An 18,314-nucleotide genomic window follows, 5' to 3' on the forward strand; every position below is an offset into this window, starting at 1 on the left:
TCAATTAACTATGCATAAGTTAATAGTGAAGATGTACTAACTACAGAGAGTAGGTATACTTAGAGAGATTAGAGTAAGAGAAAACATACACACACATCTTTTCTAAAGTTAATTGAACCTTACTAATCCATTAGAAGATTAGAGTAAAAGAGAACAAATACACATCCTTTTCTAAAGCTAATTGAATCTTACTAATCTATTAGAGAAATTAGAGTAAGAGATAGTACGCACACACACATAGCTAATTGAATCTTACTAATCTATTAGAGAGATTAGAGTAAGAGATAGCACACACACACACACAAATCCTTCTTAAAACTAATTGAATTTTAGTAATCTATTAGAGAAATTAGCGTAAGAGATAGCATGCACACACACATAGCTAATTAAATCTTACTAATCTATTAGAGAGATTAGAGTAAGAGATAGCACACACACACATACCTAATTGAATCTTACTAATCTATTAGAGAGATTAGAGTAAGAGATAGCACACATACACACATATCCTTTTTAAAACTAATTGAATGCTCAATTAATACGCACCTTATTAGTCCACTAGAGTTTTTGCTCTCTTAGTGGTTTGTGGACGGCTTCTCTCTAAGAGAAGTGGCAGCACTTCGTGAGAGCTACAGAGGCAATCTCTATGTTTAAAGTGTGAGCATGGATGCTCTATTTATAGCAGAAAAGAAAACGTCCAACTTTTTTTTCTCCCAAAAAAATAATTTTTTTATTTTTTTAAAAAAAATTATTTTTTTAAAAAAAAAATTATTTTTTTTAAAAAAAAAATATTTTTTTTAAAAAAAATTTATTTTTTTTATAAAAATTATTTTTTTTAAAAAAAATTAATTTTTTTTTTCCCAAAAATCATACCCGCGTTTTTGGTTTTCTTGTGGTACCCATCAGGTTGACCAATTTGTCATTATCATCAAAAGATAAGGCCACACAGCCCCCCCTCATTAAGATTAGTCAAACTAGCCTCTCCTTTTCATGTGACAGTGTGTCCCACTTTGTCCCCTCCTATGTGAGTCCAGGTGAGTCCATGTGCCTTCATTTGTCATCCGTGTGTATTCTTTTATCTTTATAATTATTTTATTTATTTTCTTAATGATAATTTGCTTTATATTTTTAAGTTAAACTTTACAGTCTTATATTAACTTTACAGTAGTAAAAGAAAATTCTACGATCAATAAAACTAAGTTTTGCAACAAGTTAATTAGTGATTCATATAGCTAAACATGTCAAAATCTTGTAGCGTAAATTTTAAATTCTAGGTTTTCTCAACCTATGATTCATAATTTGAAATTGAATATCTTAAATAATGAGTGATGGTTTAAAAAAATTCAAATGCGTAATAGAACTTGTGTGAAATTTGAAAGTAGAGACCTTACAATGGAGTTACTCATTTGATTTCCGATTGCCCTAAAAACCCGAGCAAAAGAGCAAAAACTACCTTGAACATGCTAGAAACTGTACCTTCCAGTTGTAAAGAATGAGGATGCAAGAGAACTACACAAGACAAGCACAAAGCACACAAAGATGGAAAGCTTCTTCTTCTTCTCCATAGAAAAGAGAGTACAAAAATGACTAAGTGCTAAAGCTGAAAAGTAGCACATATGTACATGCGGTCACTAAGTGTGAACTCGCTAGAAGCATACTAGGCTGGCACTATAAGTGTAGTCCAGCTGTAGAATCACTGGCAGAGATCCTCCGTGTCGATCACCTAACGCGCCAGTGAGTAAATGCCGTAAGCGGCCAAGACCCGTAGTGGATGCCAGCTCAAGATGTAGAGCTCGACATCTCAACACTCCCCCTCGAGCTCTGCATGTCGAAGAGTCCAAGCATAGTCCGGAAATGTCGAAGCTTCTCAGCTCCGAGGGCCTTGGTAAAGATATCCGCTATCTGCTCCTCTGTGCTGACGTAGACCAAGTCGATGTCGCCCGCCAACACTCGCTCTCGAACGTAGTGGTAATGGACCTCTATGTGTTTGGTCCTAGCATGGAACACTAGGTTCCTAGCCAACTGCATGCTGCTGAGGTTGTCACAATGAATAACAATCTGTTGGTCCACCTACACTCCCAAGTCCTCAAGTAATGTGCGTAGCCAAGCTACCTCGCACGCCGCAAGTGCTGCACCTTTGTACTCGGCCTCTGTGCTCGATAAAGAAACCGTAGGCTGCTTTTTGCTACTCCAAGTAACAGTAGCACTCCCAAAAGAGAACATGAAGCCACTCGTAGATCTCCTATCAACAATGCTACCTGCCCAATCTGCATCTGTATACCCATACAATGCTAATGGTGCATCTGCTGCATAGAACAATGCGTAGTCAAGAGTCCCTTGCACATACCTAAGTGTGCGTCGTACTCCATCCAAATGTGGCTTCCTCGGAAGCTGCATGAACTGACTCTCCAAGCCTACTGTGTAGCTCAAGTCTGGCCTCGTGATAGTCAAGTAGATTAGACTACCCACCATATTTCTGTACATATTGACATCCTCAACAACATCACCCTTCTCTGCACTCAGCTTTGCATTCACATCCAAGGGAATAGAAATTGGATTACAATCAGCCATACCATAATTTGACAACATGTCCAAAGCATACTGTCTCTGTGACAGCCATACACCCTCTGGAGTCCTGATCACCTCAATGCCAAGAAAGTAGCGCAACTCGCCCAAATCTTTCATTTCAAACTCCTGTTTGAGAAGACCCTTCACATGGTCAATCTCCATAGCATTGTCACCCACAATAATAAGGTCATCTACATATATGGTAATGACCACAATCCCCACATCACTCTCACGTACATAGAGTGAATGATCCGCATGAGCTCTCCTAAACCCAGTACTGACAAGATACTTGGAAATCCTGTCATACCATGCTCTAGAGCCCTGCTTCAAACCATACAAAGCTTTGAGGAGCCTGCATACATAATCTGCGTAACCTAGATCGACATAACCAGGTGGCTGATCCATATACACTTCCTCTTGCAACTCACCATTCAAGAAGGCATTCTTTACATCCATTTGATGCATAATCCATCCTCTAGATGCAGCCACTACTATGACAGCTCTCACAGTCGTCATCTTTGCCACTGGAGCAAAGGTCTCCTCATAGTCTATGCCATACGTCTGTGCATAACCCTTTGCGACCAGCCTTGCCTTGTGACGCTCAATGTTACCATCAGCCTTATGCTTGGTTTTATACACCCATTTACAGCCAATAGCTTTCTTGCCACTTGGCAATGGCACCAACTCCCATGTGTCGTTTGCTTCCAATGCAGCCATCTCTTCATTCACTGCATCATCCCAATGCACATTTCCAACTGCATCCTCAAAACATGTGGGCTCCACATCCTGTATCACCTTATCCATGTAAGCTTGGTGATGCGCTAGATTCCCATCATAAGTCAATTTCTGAACTGGATTTTTGACTCTGTTAGATCTACGCGGTCCTGGGTCACTCCTTTGCCCTCTAGCATCTTCTTGTACTTTCCTTACACCAGGTGTCCTGACAGCCGGGATTCCAAATTCCTCATCAAGACTTTGTTCAGAACCATCTGAATCCATGTCTACATGTGAAAAACCTAATGATGAATCAGCCATAAAGGGAGGTTCATCAACCTTTTCCTTTCCTTTTCGTGATACATTCCATGTACCTGCTGGTGGAGTAACCTGCGTACGTAGTCTACCATTCCATGGCTTCTCAACAGATCCACGAGAAGAGGACTCTTGTGGTCCACTAAAAACCTGTGACTGTGGCCTCACATTTTGTACGACCACATCATCTTTTACATCAGTCCCAATAGTGCCATGTGCATTACTGTACCAGCTGCTCATCTCATCAAAGACTACGTCTCTGCTCACTCGTAATTCTCGTGTAGTAGTATTTTAGCACCTGTACCCCTTTTGTTCAAGGGAATATCCCACAAGAATACATTTCTCTACTTTAGGATCCAATTTCCTACGCAACTCATCTGGTACATGCACGTAAGCTATGCATCCAAACACTTTCAAGTGTGCCAAATGAGGCTTTGTCCCTGTAAACTTTTCCTCAGGCGTTACATCATGCACCGCAGCTGTAGGTGTCCTATTCATAATGTACACAGCTGTATTTACAGCTTCAGCCCAAAAATGATGAGGCATGTGCTTCTCATTCATCAATGCACGTGCAACCTCTGCAATGTGTCTGTTTTCCTTTCTGCGACCCCATTCTGTTGTGGAGTATATCTGCATGTAAACTGCCTGCGTATACCATGCATTCGCAGAAAATCTGAAAAATCATTGGAGAAGTACTCTCCCCCTCCATCTGACCTCAATGTCTTGATTTGCATATCTTTCTCCTTCTCAATCATGACTTTGAAGTCCTGAAAGTGACCAAACACTTCACATTTGTTACGCATGAAGTAGACCCATACTTTCCTTGTATGGTCATCAATGAAAGAGACATAGTACCTGCAACCATGTATACTTGCAGTATCAGTTGGACCCCAAACATCTGTGTGCACCACCTCAAGTGGCTTTTTACATACATTGCGCTCATGTGGAAATGAGCCCTTTGACTGTTTTCTAAACTGGCATGCTGTACACACTTTATGCATACCATCCACCTTGAATTTGGGCAAACCTTTTACAATCTATTTTGATTGCATGCTGCGCAATCTCTGCTCATTGACATGGCCAATGCGTTTGTGCCAAATGTCAACATCATCCACAACACCTGTGCCCTGTGCAAATAATGCAGCTTTTACCTCAGGCATGTCTACATTCAGCGTAAACATTCTGCCCACACATTTGCCCTCTGTGATCAGCTTACAGCCATTCTGGAAATCTTCTACATAACAGCCATTCGGATTGAAGCGAACCTGCAAACCCTGCTCAACCATTTGTCCAACAGAAACAAGATTCTTTGTAATGTTTGGGACATGAAGTACATCTGCTAAGTACTTTGATTTCCCACTCTTCGTATTTAGAGGTATGTCCCCTACATGAGCAATGGGGTGAGCTGTGTCATCTCCTGTCTGCACATAGCTTGACACATCTGGTTTGCGCATATCTCTAAACCACTCTCCACGAGATGTCATGTGATTAGAGGCACCTGAATCCACATACCAAACATCATCTTGGGTGGAATTCTCTGCAGTCATTGTATTCATTACATGCTGCATAACAAACATGCGCTCGTTTTTGATGTCATCTGCATCTCTGCTAGTAGATGCATAGTTGCCCTGTTCTCTCTTTCCACTTGCTTTTCCCTTTGGACAGTCACGTGACATGTGACCTCTTTCACCACAAGTCCAACATTCTCTGCTATCTGGAGTATGTTGCTGCCTGCTTGATCCTGCACCACGACCTCTTTGACTCCCCCTGCCTTGAGATTGGTTTCCCCTGCCACCTGTTTTGTTTTGATTTGATTGACCTTCCAGAAATTGGCCCCTGCAACCCCTTGGGCCTCGACCACGACCTCTACCTCTACCTCTGTTGGAGTTAGAATAGAAGGCCTGTTCAGAATTATTTCTGCCATGAGAAGAAGATGTGTCAAGGTTCTTCTCCTCCAGAATAAGCATAGAAATCAAATCTTGGAACACGGGGATGTCATCTCTTGTATTCATGGAAGACCTGAAATGTACATACTCATCTCCTAGACCATCCAAGCATGCACGGACAATGTCATCATCTTCCACTGAGACTTTAATAGATCCAAGAGCCTCAATGATACTCTTGATCTTCAAAGCATAATCATTGATGGAGAGGTTGTTCCTCTTAACCTGATTTAGCTCCGACTTTAGTTGAAGATTCCTGGCCTTGGTGTTCACCTCGAACACTCTGCCTAAGTTTTTCCATGCAATGGCGGGGGTTTCAGCATCCTGTAGATAGCCCATCATGCCATCTGTGATGCTCATAGAAAGCCAATACATCACTTTGCTCTGGCCTTGTTGCCAGTCCCTCAAAGATTTCCTTTGTTCTGTTGTAGCATTTGCCTCGGGAATCTCTGGTTCCTTTTCATTGTCTCCTTCTACATAGTCCCAATAACCTTTTCCTTTTAGGAAATTTGTTATTCTGAACTTCCATGCAGGGTAGTTATTTTTCTCAAGCTTCTCAGTAACAATCTGACTGAAACCGTCAGACATCTTGAAGCACTAAGACAAAATAGCTGCAATCTGCAAAAACCTGCAAATCTGCTGAACCTGCTATCGTGGTACCTATAACGCTTCCTACACTCAACGAGTGTCCACAATCAAACGTACATACAACCACTATACTTGTACAGTAAATCTCTGTGTACTGCACTTTGGAGACCTGTTCAGAAACTTGGACGAAAATCTGGTCGTGGATTGCGAACGAAGGGATTGTGATGCTCTTGCTCTCCTAGCCTCTCTTGCCTGCACCAGGCTCTGATACCATGTAAAGAATGAGGATGCAAGAGAGCTACACAAGACAAGCACAAAGCACACAAAGATGGAAAGCTTCTTTTTCTTCTCCACAGAAAAGAGAGTACAAAAATGACTAAGTGCTAAAGCTGAAAAGTAGCACATATGTACATGCGGTCACTAAGTGTGAACTCGCTAGAAGCATACTAGGCTGGCACTATAAGTGTAGTCCAGCTGTAGAATCACTGGCAGAGATCCTCCATGTCGGTCACCTAACGCGCCAGTGAGTAAATGCCGTAAGCGGACAAGACCCGTAGTGGATGCCAGCTCAAGATGTAGAGCTCGACATCTCAACACCAGTGGAGAGTCAGAAAATGAAACAATCATACCTATTCAGGCGGTGACACGAGCCCAAGCTCAAAGAATGACAAACGAACCCATAATTGAAGAGCCAAAAACCGATTCCCCAAGTTTAGAAACAAAAAATCAAAGAAGCACTCGGAAAGCTAGAAAGGCGCGTATAAAAGCCAGGAAAGAACGAGAGCAAACAGCTCTATCCGAGGTGTTAAAACATACAAAGGATAGATTAGAGCGGTTAGAGGATCTAGCTACCTTAAGCTCACACACCACGGCAGCCATAGCACCCAAGGAAATAGTAGAGCCCAAAAGTGCAGGATCGGGAGCATCAGTACTGGCAGACAAGGTAAACGAGCAGTTGGATGCACTTCTAAAAGCTTATGAAGACAGACTCAAAAAGAACGAAACCCAAGAGCAAAGATGGATGACTTATCCATATGCTGAAATAGAAAAACAAAGGTTGGAAATGTGTAGGAAGATGATTGAAACTGCTCAATCATTGATGGAAGACCCGCTTGGTAAACCTACAAATTGGCATGAAGTACGAGCTCCAACCCCTATCCAACCAACTTTAGACGAACAAGTAGAAATGAAGGAAATACTCACGAATGCCTATGAGTCCAGAGGAGAGCCTATCATAGTGCCAAATACAACGGATGAGGCAAGTGACGGGTTCCAGCCTAAAACATTGACAGAAATGGGTATGGACTATAACGGTCTAGATGATCTGTGGAAGCAAATTCGTGATGCCAACGAGGCTAACAGGGTGAGTAACCACATGAATAGCACGAGAAAAGAGAAGAATGAGATCTTACCTCCTATTGAAGAATTTGAGGCAAGTTCCCAAATGCACTTTGACATACATTCACAAGGGGGAGACGAGGGATCAATTAGTTCAGGGCACAGCCAACCAGACTCGCTGAAAACTCTACACTCTTACCTAGGAGAGTATGAAGCCAAGTCTGAAGTGAGAGCAATCCCATCTCAAAGACTTTCTTCTAACAAAGTGATGGATTCACAAGGATTGATTGAGTTATTGTCCACCCCGGTGGCATGCACAATCACATTAGCCGAACTCCTAAGGTTACGACCAAACATGTGGACCATAGTAGGCAAATGCCTAGAAAAATTTGGAGTGAAAGACCCCACCTCGAAGCTTCAGGAAGGGATCAGAGAATTGGACAGGATCAACTAAACACTACGCCAGAACCATTAAACAAAGTTGGAGAGTATTGCGAGGGAGAAGATGGAAACACCACGATACCAGTAGAATTCCAAGGAGTAGTTTACAAAGCTATTCTTGACAATGGAGCGGGAGTTGCTATCGCCACCAAGGAAATCTGAAAAAAATGGAAGAAACTAGCTTTAAGAGCTACTAGAATGAAATTACAATTGGCAGATGGGTTCATGGAGAAGCCTCTAGGACTCTTAGAAAAAGTGATTGTCACTTCGTGCGGAATCGAGTATGAGCATACATTTGCAATAGTCGATTTCGACAAAAAGAAAAATTATGAGATCATCTTGGGAAGACCATTCATGCGACAATTGAAGATGGTCCAAGATTGGGGTTACGACCACATATACCTCATACATGGCGAGACAACAACTAAATACACATGAAAGACCATAATTACAAGGATGTGAACCAGACACCAGTGGAAGAATTTGATTCAGCTACATTAGCAGGATCGGAACTCCCAACATGGTTGAGGCAACAAAAAGAGCTATGGATGTACGGAGCTTCACATTGTGGAAGCTTAAGAAGAGAGGAATGCGTCTTAGAAAGAGCGATTGAGGACAAGGAGTATATTCCGGAACCTTTCCCTGAAGATGCCTTGGAGCCTCTAGAATGGGAACACATACTAGCAACATTGGATGTCTGTACCATTACTAATAGTCCAACAACAAAATTTTACGATAAGGATGGCTATGATGTGCTACTCTACTACATGGTAAGCATTATACCGGGAGGAGATGAGACGATAGAACCACCAGAACAAAAATAGTTTTATAATTCCTCTGAACATCTGGAAATAAATAATGATGTAGATAATTAGTGTTCAGACAACTCAAGTGAGCATGGGGGAAAAACAGAGAATATCAAGTTTTATGATTTTGCTAATCAGCACCCTAGATGCCAAGAACGCTATAGGAGAAAACGAGCAGAAAACAAAGCGAGAGAGAACCTGATGCCCAAGATAAAAGGTAAAACTCACTATTTGATGCTTGTAAAAGCAGAGGATTGTGTAAAAGATCAAATATCAGGAAGATTCTCAAAAGTCAGGGAAAGAACACAAGAGGAAAATAGACAAGTACGAAAAGCTAAAACAGAAACAAAATCACAAAAATCAAATAAATCAAAAAAAGAAACAACAAAAGACCAAGAGTGGACTAAACTGGAGCGTAAACAGAAATACCAAGAACTGAAACGATCTTTACGAGAGGTATGGACTACTGAGGAAGATAGTGATGGTAAAGGGGAGTCAGAGAAGGGAAACATGAATGTACCATCGCACTATCGGAAATTTACCATCTAGGACAGAAAAATCATAATGACACCACCAGTCAGGCAAAGAACCAACCAGGAATCTTACGATGAGCCAGAAAATGCAAAAAGGATAGACCTCGCAGAACCAGGTAAAAAGCCTCAGCCGGTCTATATAGCAACCGATTTAGAGCCTGAAGAAGAAGAACGGCTAACACAACTTCTAAAGGAGTATAAATATGTGTTTGCATTGTCCTACAAAGACCTCAAAGGAGTTGCTAAAGCGATATGCCAACATACAATTCCTTTGAAATCGGATGAAAAACCTAGCAAACAAGGTCCTTATACATATAATGACACATTTGCTAAAAGAATCAAAGAGGAGATTGACATGTTGATGGAAGTTGAATTCATCTATGAAATCGAACATACAGATTGGGTGTCACCCATTGTGGTAGTCCCCAAAAAGAACGGAAAACTGCGAGTGTGTGTAAATCTCAAAAAGGTAAATGCAGCCACCATAAGGGATAATTATCCCTTGCCAATCACAGAACATGTACTTGAGAGGGTGGCCGAAAAACGGGCTTATTCCTTTTTGGATGGATTTTCACGATACAACCAACTGGCAATTGCAATGGAGGATCAACACAAAACAGAGTATGCCACAGAATGGGAAATTTATGTGTATCTAGTTATGCCGTTTGGCTTAACTAATGCCCCAGCTACCTTCCAAAGGTTAATGATGCACGCATGCAAAGAATATCTGAGAATATTCTTAGAAATATACATAGATGATCTTTGTGTACACTCTCTTCTACGAGAGGAACATAATGACCATTTGCAAAAGGTATTTGAAAAATACAGGACATATCGAATCTGTCTTAACCCGAAAAAGTGTATTTGTATGGCTAGACAAGGCCGCATCTTAGGACACATTGTCTCAAGAAATGGCATAACCACTAACCTCGTCAAATTCAAAGTCATAGTAGACCTACCCAGGCCTACTAATGCGAAACAAGTGCAATCCTTCATGGGACACTGCGGATATTATCGAAGATTCATATATATGTATGCAGTCATCGCACAACCTTTCTATCAGTTGTTAGTCAATTTCGACTGGACTGAGGAGTGTGAAACTTCATTCCAAAAGCTGAAGGAAAACCATTTATCAGCACCTGTACTTAAAGCACCAGACTGGGAAAAGATATTCCATGTTCACATTGATGCTTCTGCATATGCAATCGGGAGTATTCTGGCTCAACCAGGAGACGGAACAATGGATTTTCCAGTTTGTTATGCAAGCCGATAGTTAAACAGTGCGAAAAAGAACTACACAACCATCGAAAGAGAGGGGTTAGGAATGATTTATGTTGTAAAGAAATTTCAGCATTATTTGCTCGCAAACAAATTTGTGTTCTTCACAGATCATCAAGCTCTTTTGTATCTGGTAAATAAACCATGCAATACAGGGAGAAACGCTGGTTTATTATATTGCTAGAGTTCGATTTCACAGTGGTGGTCAAAAATGGTAAAACCCATCTACGAGTGGATCATCTTTCAAGGATACACAACAGGGAAGCTCCTGAAGGAGTAGATGATGACATACCAGATGCTTATCTTTTCAATATTGAAATGATACCCAAATGGTCTCAGGAAATTGTTAGCATTCTTTCCTTTGGAGGTAGGTTTGATAATACGGAATACAGATCCAAACAACAAACAATTCGACAAACAAAAAACTTCCAGTTGATTGCAGAACGGCTGTATCATCTAGGATCGGACCAAATTCTACGATTATGTCTAAATCCGGAAGAATTCGAGTGTTACCTTGAAGAAGCACATGTCCAGGATTGTGCATTTTATTGTTCAATAGTGAAAACACACAATAGACTGCAACAGTTAGGGGTTTATTGGCCAACTATGTATGCAGACACACATTCTTATATTACCAATTGTACTATATGTAGTGCCAAATGACCAGTGGATCACGCGACATTGTTTCACGTAAGCATTGCACCTGCATGGAGTCAATATATCATTGATTTCTTAACCACTAGGACGTTTCCTGAAAACATAACAAGAGCATGGAAAAGGGCTATAGAGCTGGAGGCTCGCGACTTTCAGTTAATTGGGAACCAACTCTATAAGCGAGGAAAGGACAATCAACTTAGAATTTGTGCAAGTGAAAGTGAATACCTACTAATTCTAGAACATGCACATAGCGGAATAAGTGGAGGCCATTTTTCGGGCGATAAGATGGCAAAAATTATCTTAACCGCACGAATATGGTGGCCTACATTGCATATGGATGCTGAAGAGTTTGTAAAGTGTTGTGACGCATGTCAGCGCACCAAGGTGCCGATAAAGAGAGATGAGATGCCACTACGGCCAATGATGGGAGCAAGGGCATTTGCAAAATGGGGCATTGATTTTGTGGGACCTGTTTCACCCCCTGCATATCGCACCCATACCCAATATATCATTGTGGCTACGGACTATCTCACAAAATGGGCGAAAGCCAAGGCAATGCAAAAAGCAGATGCACGGACCACTGCACAATTTTTGTATGAGAATGTTTTTGTACGATACGGTTTACCAATAGAAATTGTCAGTGATCGTGGAACACATGACTATCTCACAAAATGGGCGGAAGCCAAGGCAACGCAAAAAGCAGATGCACGGACCACTGCACAATTTTTGTATTAGAATGTTTTTGTACGATACGGTTTACCAATAGAAATTGTAAGTGATCGTGGAACACATTTTCTTAATGAAGTCATTGAATATCTGCTAGAGGAATTCATGGTCATACATACCATCCACAGGCAATGGACAAGCTGAGGCCACAAATAAAACACTATGCATGGTTCTCACTAAAATTGTGTCAGAGTCAAGAACAGATTGGGATCAGCAGCTACACTCAACACTATGGGCATATAGGGTAGCTTACAAAACATCGATAGGAACGACATCGTACAACATGGTATTTGGCCTAAATGTTATATTACCCATAGAGTTTTTAATTCCAACTCTACGAGTAGCGAAACGCCTAGAATAGGCAGGGCATGAGCTCTCTTCAAGAATAGATGATCTTGAAAAGCTAGATGAACTCCGCTTGAGAGTTGTAGCTTCGATCTATGCTAAAAAGAGTAGTACATCACACTCATTGAAAACATGGCCTGTACTGTATTGCATGTACAAGTACATCAATATATTTATCCACACAAATTTTATGTAGTCGAGGATGAAAGCACACAACACCCAATGTTGTTGGGACAACCTTGGCAAAAAGAGTACAATGTGCAGATAGATTGGAATGCAAATGCAGTCAAAATTCAGCATGCACAAGAACAACAGGTAATATCCTTTGCTCAGCAATACCGGAATAATCAGCTGCCAGCAATGCAATCACTGGAAAAAGAGCCAAAAGCAAGAGTGCCACCAAAGAACAACATGATACCCAAGGCTAACAAACAGGTAAAAGCCAACCATGCTAACTACATACATACGAAGTCACCGACCGCAGTGCAAAGATCTAGGTTACCAAAAAAAGGGAAACAAGTATGGATGCGGAAGGATAGAAATGACATGGCAGGCCAAAAACAATACAACGGAAGAATTCAACATAAGCCAATAGCTCAACCAAACACCAAGGGCATAAAACAGATATGGATCCCAAAGAAAATGCTGAGCAATAACTCAAATGTGACTCGCATTTGGATACCGAAACAAAAGCAAAAGGAACTCCCTTCAGTACAAGCAACATCGGCAGGCAAACAGCTGCATTTACAACCGACAAACAGACTTATGTGGATGCCAATAAGCAACAAAACAGTGGCAACCAAGGAAGTAACAAAAAACCTACAAAAATCGGCAAAAACAAGCTACCAATGGAAAGCAAAAGAGATATGAGCTACAGCCATTCCGGCCAAGTCAATTCTCTCCAAAGAGACAACTACGGCCATATCAACAGTAGCGACAAAGCGACTGCCTTGTGCAAGAAAGACAATTAAACAGAGAGCAGTAGAGTTATAACTGTTACTTGCAAAGAAAACAGGAAACCTCGACAGCGAATGCCAATAAGCATCTTGGTTATACCTTTCTCTTGCACAGCATTAATTTTTCCATGCATTGACCGAGTATGCATAAAATAGGGTCACATTAATTGGCCAAGCATTAGCACAAATTTTTCAGCCTATGCATGGCACATACTCCGAGGCGATACCTTGTCGTCCGGGAGGACTTCGGCTAGGAGGGGGGGAGGCATTCTCAAATGCGGAACCAATAGCAGAAAGAGCAAAAAAGGGCATGATTTTCGACTATATTTTAAGGGTTGTTGTTTGATTGCAAAATTTTCTGGACTAACCCAAGTACATATGCCCTTATACAGCATGTATCTATAGGTATATGGGGCCAAACGCCGAATCAAGCCCCTAGGTGTGTGTATATAAGTAGAAATAGCCATTTTTCGGGCAAAATATTGGTAAAACGGAGAACTCCGGCCATAAAAATTACAGGTAAGTGTATATAATGTTTTGCGGTGACGTTTTTGATTTATTATGATTTTTGGGGATTTTCTGAGTTTAATTTGCTATTTTCCTTTTAAGTTTGCTAATTTTCGGCAGAAAAACTTCAAAAATACAAAAAGCAGGTGAAAACGGTCGTAATGAAAAACAAAAAATATGGGGATGATCAGTGAATATAGGACAACCTATGGTACAGTGGGGGTGCAATTATGAGACTCTAGCGGAAAGCGTGTTTTGGCCAGATTTTGACCAAAATGCCAAATTTCTGGTAAACAGGGCAAATAGAGTCCAAATCAAGAAATTTTTGAGTCTAAACTGTATCTCGCCAGAAGTTGGGAGCACATGTCAAATTTCATGAAAAGTGGTTCGGGGACCTTCATTATAAGAAATTTTCACCTCATTTTTAGCTCATTTTCACTATTGTCCTTTGAGAGAGAGCTTCTGCCACCTAGAGCGAGCGGAACTTCCAGCAGCTTCTACAACGCGCACGACTACCCGCCCGATGGGCTTCAGACATGAGAGGTAGGCTCACCACGTTGAGCTTTTCGTGCATGTTTGTAGGGTTCACATACAAAGCGGGCAGTAGAGACCTACAAGTAGAAGCGGCCACCTAACGACTAACCCAAAAGCAACGTGACTTCATCGGCAGCTTACCCTAGCATAGGAGACCAGTCTTGGATGTCCAAAGGCAGTAGAAAACCATCGAAAAAAACCCTAATTCCTAGAATCCCGCAAGAGGCCACCAAATGGGAAATCGGCGGAAAGGCGCCCAAATGCTACCAAAATTCATGGGTAGGAGCATCTCGACATGCTCGACAAGTCTATGTAGCCCACAAGACCAAAAGGTGATCCGAAGCGGCACTAAACTTCAGAAACGGCATCAGACACACAAAGCGTCAAATAGCTCTCGCGGCCAAACCGCATGTCCGTTTGCCACCAAACTTCACGAGCGGCTTTCTTAGACCATCAACAACCGAGTCCTATGGTGGTAGACCACCACAAATCATCGAAGACTTATAAACGCAACCACGGGTGCTTCTAGAGCGACAAATTGCCAAATGGAGCTCTGATGAAGCCAAAGTCGACAAAAACCATACGGCAAGGATCCCCAAGGGATCGGGAAGCTATGGAGACCAATATCAAAAAATTTAATCGCCGAAAAGCACTCCAAAAGTCAAAAAACAGCTCGGAGGCTCTGAAATCCACACAGGGAGTTACTTTCTATCCATTTGACTTTTTTGTTGAAATTAGGCTTAAAAGGGACTCAGGGGGACTAAAGGCAGGCACTAGTGACAGATTCCATGAAAAAATCATCAGGAGACATCCTACGCGTAGGATGTCTCAAGGGCATTTCAGGGCACAGAACCCAACATTTTTCATCACACATATTTTTTGAATAGCCTTTACATGCTAGCAACCAAGTTTCATCCCATTTGGACCAACATTGATCTCATATGCATGAAAAAACGCAAAGTTAGGGCATAGAGGCAATAATGGGCCATAGACCTACCAAAACTTGTCCAAATCACATGAAACTTGCACAACACATTCACAAGCACATAGCCAACCAATCTGTGCGGTTACTTGCAAAAATTGATGAAGTAGACATCCTACGCTTAGGATGTCTATTTGACATTTTTGGCCTACAAGGGGTATTTTTACATTCCAGATCTTTTCTTATCATCTTCAAGAGCTCATATACCAAGTTTGAAGCCATTCTAATCATTTTTGACCCCCAATACCTTCAAGATACACTTTTTTGAGCCCAAAAACACTACCAGGGTCTTACCAACATCAATTCTTGACCAAATCAAAATCCAAGAGCATGGCCATGTTCCACATGCCAAGGACTACCCACAGAACAAATCCCAAGCCATTTTGATGAAATAGACATCCTACGCGTAGGATGTCTCTAGCATATTTTTGACCTTCTGTGCAAAGAGTGACATCATGGGAGCCAATACCATGGTGCAATGAGCCCATATATCAACTTTCAACCCATTTGGACATCACTTGCTACCTATTGTGGACTTTCTACCCAATTTGTGACCTAAAGCCTGAATCAGCCCAAAAATCCACTTTTTGATGCTCAAATCCAAATCCAACCACATAGCCATGTCGTACAGGCCAAGGACCACCAGCATGTCAAGTATCACCCAAATCTGATGAAAAAGACATCCTACGCGTAGGATGTCTAAATGAAAATTTTTTGCCAGAATTGCACTGTGAGCACATGCACAGTTTCACAAGTTCCTTTTAAGCCTTATTTTCAATTTTCAAGTCATTTGGATAGGTAAAACTCAGTTTCTCAGCTGATATGGAAAAAACGTTAACTTCGGACTACTGAGTGCAACAGGATCTATGGCAGCCGCAAAGTCACCGGCAAAGAAGAAAAGGATGACCATAAAAGTTACCTAGAAGAGGTAGAGCCCTTCGTCATAGCAGAAGGAACTCTAAAGCCAACAAGCACATGGATCCAAGAAGATCTGCTAGAGTCCAATGATCTAAAGATTTACCAAGGCGTGTTCAAAGACACCGAAGGAAACGTGATAGAGCTACCAATGCTACCACGGGAACTCAATGAGCTCGTCAGAAGAAGTGGCAATCATGAGTCAGTTGTACAATCAATATTTCCATATGTGTACAAAGCGGCCACAAAAGTACAGGTGAATGTTGTGGCAATTGCTGCCTACAGCAATTGCCACAACATTCACCTGGGCAATGCAGAAAAGCAAGCCGAAGATCATCAATTATGCAGCTTATGTACATGATAATCTGGTGAATATGGGCAACAAGAACCCCACATACATTGTGTCAAGTGAGCTAATCACGAAGGTGATTTATGGGGCATTGCACGCCAAGGGAAGAGTCCAAGCAAGAACAAAGCCAGGAGCAAGAACAAAAGGAAGAGGCTAAGCCTAAAAGTGAGCAACCAAAGCCAAATGAATCATACAACACATTTCTAGACATGCTAGCTGCCGGATATACAAAAGAAGAGGCTGCCACAGTCGCATTCGACTTGGCAAGCACGTGGCCCAAAGAGCAAATGCAAAGCCTACGGTTAGTAGAGCTAAAGGAGATGGACATTCATACTGTGGACCTGGCCTCAGAAAGTGAAATGGAAACTCTCAAAGCCACTGAAGTGCAGATAAAGCTGGAAGTTGACACTTTACAAAAACAAAGCCAAAGGTAGATAGAAAGAGAAGCAGATCTGCAAGCCAGTCTGGCAAAGGCATTGCAAAGATGCCAAGAAATGGAAAGATAAAATCAAGCAGCAGCTCAAAGACTGCAAGGAGCCGAAGAGGAGTATAGACAACTTAGCAAGTCATTGACAGATGCAGAGTGGGAAAGGGATAACCTAACCCTACAACTTGCTGAGGAGTCCAAGGAAGTGGAGGCCATGCGAAATGCCAAAGAAAAGGCAGAAATAGACCAAGAGGCTAGCCAGGATGAGGTCCTTGAGCTCAAGGACCAGCTTAAAGTTAAAGATCAAACCATCCAACGGCTATGGGAATCTCCTGCCAGAGTCAGAGCTACTAGCTCGACTCACACCACTACAGAAAGCCAGATCTATGAAGAACAGATGAAAGAGCTTAAGAAAGAGTTGACTTTAAAGAAAAATCAAAGGTTGATGATGGCGGAAGGGTCGGTGGTTATGCAAACACGCATGGAAGAAGAGCAGAAAGCAATGCAAGATGAGCTAGAAATTATCAAGAGAAAGCTGGAGGAGGCGGAGAAGATAAACGCCGAGTTGAACGACCTCCTCGTGAACATGGGAGAAGAAGCTGAAACAGAGAAACAGACACTCCTAAAGCAGATAGAAGAGCTGAGAGGACAGCAGGCAGGCACAGGGCCGGCAGCCATGGAAGGCATAGACCTAGAGAATGTGGCAGATCCTGTGGACACACCCATGCAAGAGGAAATCCTAGTAGGACCCTCTCAAGAGCCACAAGATCTTACACAAGAAGAGGAAGAGAAGTTGCGCAAGGCCATAGAGGCAGAAATCAGAGAAACGGCCAAGGAAGCCTTGGAATGGGAGCAGAGGGTTTTTAAATCCATGACCATTCAAAAGATCGACGCCAGCAACCTCCGACGTGAATGGCTACAGCCCTCTCTCCCATATCATTTGCTAAAGTACGAAGCCGCTACCATCAACAAGAGGATTAGAGAAGAGCCGACAGTGCCACTCTACACAGCAGATATCTCTCAACCTGAAGGGGCCAAGTTGATAGTCGACTCCCGGCCCAGGTGGAGAGAGGCGTGGCTGACGAAGTATCCACAGTACCTAATCCATTTGGTAGAGGCACCCAAAATCATCAGAGATAACATAAGCTTATGCCCTCTACCAAGGATATGGATGTGGAAGGCCCAGGAGATACTACAAAGAAGCCAACCCACTTGGCTGAACTATCCGAAGCTGCCAGGCTTGAAGGAAGGCGAGAGAATAAGTGTTCAATACATGGTGAAAACCCTAACGGGAGCCATCAAATTGTTCATTGGCTCGCCTGACCTTTCTTGCATAATGATGAGGAAGATCTGCAAAACCCTTTTGGCAGTCTTCGAGACGTTCAAACCAGG

The sequence above is a fragment of the Adiantum capillus-veneris genome, chromosome 1, assembly GCF_014529385.1.
Source record: "Adiantum capillus-veneris isolate H3 chromosome 1, ASM1452938v2, whole genome shotgun sequence".
Taxonomy (NCBI): Eukaryota; Viridiplantae; Streptophyta; class Polypodiopsida; order Polypodiales; family Pteridaceae; genus Adiantum; species Adiantum capillus-veneris.